At 30.2% G+C, this 4,890-nt stretch overlaps 1 long non-coding RNA gene across 2 annotated transcripts; it reads left to right on the top strand.

The window, feature by feature from the left end:
• Positions 1-416: 416 nt before the first annotated feature.
• On the top strand, positions 417-4,485 carry LOC122012847. 2 transcript variants are annotated; one of them, XR_006120332.1, is made up of 6 exons: positions 417-856; positions 3,435-3,611; positions 3,678-3,789; positions 3,872-3,935; positions 4,025-4,123; positions 4,208-4,485. It is a non-coding gene; the product is annotated as an uncharacterized LOC122012847 (long non-coding RNA). The 2 variants fall into 2 exon arrangements; XR_006120331.1 differs by having other exon boundaries at positions 419-856; positions 3,678-3,785; positions 4,208-4,484.
• Positions 4,486-4,890: the final 405 nt, after the last annotated feature.

The following is a 4,890-nucleotide window of genomic DNA, read 5'->3' as shown; positions in this document are numbered from 1 at the left end:
ATCATATAATATTAATAAACAAAATTATAACATATAGCAAGCAAATAGTACCAAGCAAATGATTAAAGAATACTTTTGAATGCTATCAAGCACCTCGTTAATCACCTTAAGACACTATCCAATCTTATCAACAACACCATTTCAAAAAATATCTTGTATAACCCAGAAGCAAAAATATCAGAAGAGACTTTTGAATTGAAATTTGAAATAGCCACACTTAGAATAAAAAGAAAAAAAATAACTTTTTAGAATAAAAAATAGATAAAATAATAGACTGCAATAGTGCTAGCAAGTGGTTGAAAGTGTAGCTTCTAGACCGGCTAATCAGAATAGATTTAAACAAATTATATTTGAAGAATGAATCACACCGTAATTACATTAAAAACTTAATTTTTAATAGCAAAGCAGCTAGACTCCTTTCAAGTAATCATGGACTAGTGTGTTGTAATTCGGTTGCTCAAGGAATGTTCTGGACGTTGGTAACATAGTGGAAAGTTCTATAAAATTCAAGTGATAGCAAAGCATGAAGAATGTAGAAGATCTTCTCTTCAAGCTCTATCTCCTTGGTCTTCTCTCTTGGAAATCAAAGGCAAGGGCGGAGGGCGACACGGAGAGGGTTGTGCTACTTTGCTCCTTATCATGCTCCTAGTCCTACAGGTGTCATCTCTCCACACCACGCTCCTTGTCCTGCCTCTTCTCCTCCAACCTCCGCAGGTCCAAGAGGTCACAGCAGTTCTTCCCCTACACTGTGTCGGCTCTCCACTTTGGCGGAAGCACCCCACGTCGCTGCTACGCTTGAGGCGGGGCTTTCCTATAACTTCCATCCACACAGTCTCCACCTCCCTCGTCGAGAGAGGTATGGATAAGAGGAACGAAGCATGGTTGATTCGCCTAGGGCGTTTCTCTCCTTCTTTCTCATGCCGATTTTAAAGAATTGATTTTGATTTTAGTTTTACATTGCAGGAACCCTTTTGCTATTTTTCTTGATGCAAGTTGAATTTTTGCTTGATTTTTCTAGCAGATTTCTTTTGTTTCCAGAGATTGATTCATCAATGCTTTGAACGTTTTTTTCCTTTTGGTTAATAGTACATCTTATGTTTACCTAATATGTTGATCTTGACTTTTCTTCACTAGTTGGTTGTAGACTCCATTTGATTTCCATCAATTAGGTTGATGGCGTATGATGGATCAAGTTAAATTAGAAAATTGAACATCAGTATTAGATAGTGCATTAGAGGTGCATATTCACTTGTCTATGGAAACTGTAGTTGTAAAAAGGATTAGAAATGCTATATACTTTATTTATCACTACTGATTTAAGGCTCTGTTTATTTATGCTATCTACTTCAATTTCTCTCTTTGCTAGCTCTGGATTTTTCTTCTGTTTCCTTGTTATTTTATCATATGGCCAATTATGTCTTGTGCTCTACTTATCTTCAATTATTGGAGCTTATATTGAGCTTGCTTTTTACTCAATTAGATATTCATACTACTTTATTTAGTAGAGTTTCCTGACATGTCCATTTTGCCAACAAAAAAAATATGTTAAGATGAGTATTTTGGTAGTTGATTTGATATTATGACTCTTCATAAATATCTGCAGCAAATGGTTCTTTCACCTTGAATATTTTAAGGTGTGATTAATCATTTTCTTTGTTTTTACCCTTTTCAACCTGTCCAATCTTATAATACAACTTGTAGTAAGGCTAACGTCTTTTTCCTTAAACTTTGCCCTTGCGTTGAAAATTATTGCATTTTAATTTATATATCATGTGAAGGGAATATGTGTATATATATATATATATATTCATGAAAGCGTTTATCTTATGATGTGTTTAGTTGAACAAAAGTGAAAGAGAAAAACATAATTTGCTGCTTTTCAATTTAATTACATTTCTTCTCTCCTAATTCCCCTGTTTCAAGTCAACACAGTATTAAAGGAATTTCATTTGACTCATGATTCCTTTTCATGATATCTAAATAATACAATGATCTTGCAGGTATCTTTTTGAACAAAAGTTTATTACCCAAATAATAACAACAACAATATCTGCCTTGACATTCTATTATTACTACTAAACATGTATATCAAACCAAATGTTATTTATGCATGTCGAGAAATACCTATATGAAATTCAAATACCTAGATTTGTAATTGGGGATTGATGAATTTAACTATTTCTTTTCAAATTTTAACTCTAGGTTCAAGAAAGAGGTCACCATAGAATCATTCTAAGGTTATAGATATATTAGGAAAATGACCTCTTCTAGCTACATGGTTGGTATGCTTTCTAGTGTTATAACTATGCATGATGATTCATTAGTGATTTATCTAACAACTTTATTTTCATACTTCTATTAATATTTTCAGAACTAGTATTTCTAAGGTCATAAATCTTAATACATCCTGATTAATTTATTATTATTTGATTGAAGCAAAATCTCAAACCAAGTTATTGACATTTTTTTTATATTTCAGTTTGCAGTTTACATGAGGTATGTTGTCTTAAATACAATATTTGTTCACATGCTATGCTTTGTTCACAATATTTGTTCACATGCTTTTGTTTTGATTTACATGGGGTATATTTAGATGTACCATTATTTTGTCATTAACTTATAATTACCTTGTAGTTACCTTTACAAATAGTTGAAGAAAGAAAATAGAGCAGAGTATGTTTCATTTGTAGATTTTGGTCATATACCTACATATAGTGTGAGCAAAGAAGGTAGTAAATTGTCACAACATATTATTGCTCAGTTTGGAGCATCGAATAGAGATAATATCTGCTTCATCCGATATAACACTGGGTAATATTTTAATTATTTATCAATTCTTACTACATATTAGTCAATGTTATATTTTCATTTGTGTAGGTACCATTGGATCTTGAATATAATTAATGAAGAATAATAATATGATATATTTATTAGACTCTTTGAGTAATAGGAACCGAAACCATATTTGGTAAACTATTGTGACCAAGTAGGTTGTAAATTATACTGATTGTGAATGCATTTAATTCATTAGAGGTTGAAAAAATAACTTTCTATTTTTTTTTGCAATGTAGTAGACTCAAGATATACAATGCATCAAGGGATATTTCAAAAGGATCAGATTTTAAACAATTGACAATATGCATTGTGACTATGTATTTAGACATCAATTAATAATTCTTATTATTTGGATTATGAGTTTATTGCATGGTATTTTCAATTTCATTAGGGTAATCTAAAATAAAATGGTGGTATTGAATGTGGATATTATGTAATATGGTACATAAAAGAGATAGTCTTTCATGCTATCAAAAAATTGAGTTTGTTCAAATGCTATGCTCTGTTTGCAATATTTATTCACATGCTTTTGCTTTGATTTACATGGGGTATATTTAGATTTTCCATTACTTTATTATTACCTTACAATTATCTTGCAGTTACCTTTACAAATACTTGAAAAAAGAAAATAGAGCTGAGTATGTCTCATTTATGGATCTTGGTCACATACCAACATGTAGTGTGGGCAAAGAAGGCAGTAAATTGTCACAACATATTGCTGAGCAGTTGAGAGCATCAAACAGAGATAGTATCTGCTTCATTTCATATAACACTAGGTAAGATTTTAATTATTTATCAATTCCTACTATATACTAGTCAATATTATATTTTCATTTGTGCAGGTACCATTGGATCCTAACTATAATTAATGAAGATAAGAATATGATATATTTATTGGACTCTTTGAGTAATAGGAATCGAGATCATGCTTGGTAAACTATTGTGGCCAAGTAGGTAGTAGATTATGTTGATTGTGAATATATACATTAAATTCATTAGAGGTTGAAAAAATAACTTTCTATTTTTTACAATGTAGCGGGGTCAAGTTATACAATGCATCAAGGGGTATTTCAAAAGGATTTGGTTTTAAACAATTGACGGTATGTATTGTGACTATGTATTTAGACATCAATTAATAATTCTTATTATTTGGATTATGACTTATTGATGACATTGTCAATTTCATTAGGGTAATCTAAAACAAAAAGGTAGTGTTGAATGTGGATATTGTATAATGCGGTACATGAAAGAGATAGTCTTGGATGAATATCTCTAATTGGAGATGAAGGTGAATTTCTTCTTTATAAAATATCTTCTTTATGAAATATTGAATCATTTTATATTGACTCTCAAACTTCTGTTTATGTTTCAGTTTGCAACATCAAAAAATAAACAGTATTACAATCAATCACAGTATGATGAAGTCAAAAGTGAATGGAGAGAATTCGTCTACTTCTATATAGATGCTTAAGTGTAGGTTGTGATATATTTTGGATTGTATTTAGAGATTTATGGATACAAAAACTTTTGGGTTATGGTTAAACATGTCTTTTATGAATACACTTTTGGATTGTATTTGATACATATTTATGATATATTTGTTCAATTTTGATAGTGAAAAATATTGTATTGTAGTGACATATTATCATATACTCTTGGTCAATTAAAATTGTATTGTAGTAAAATATTGTCAATTACTTTGATGGTATGAATAAATGATGGAGTAATACAACACAAAAGACTTCAATAAATTTAAATAGTGGCGTAGTTAAAGAAACTATTTACTTCACTACTAATCAAATTTGGGAAGTAGTTCGTATAAATTACTTTGCTACATTTGAATTTTTTTGTTGTAGTAAAATATGCTCTATTACTTCTATACTACGATGAAGTAATACAATAATAAATACTTCGACTAAGTCAAATTATACAGAAGTAAAATAAAACATTTACTGTGCCAAAATTCAAAAAATGTGAAGTCGTATACGTAGTTTACTTCGTCAAACAACGTAACTATGAAGTAATATATCATCAACTACTTCGGCATTTTTATTG

This window comes from Zingiber officinale, chromosome 8A, assembly GCF_018446385.1.
Source record: "Zingiber officinale cultivar Zhangliang chromosome 8A, Zo_v1.1, whole genome shotgun sequence".
Taxonomy (NCBI): Eukaryota; Viridiplantae; Streptophyta; class Magnoliopsida; order Zingiberales; family Zingiberaceae; genus Zingiber; species Zingiber officinale.
Note: the sequence above shows the minus strand (reverse complement) of the source record. Positions and strands in the feature narration are given on the sequence as shown.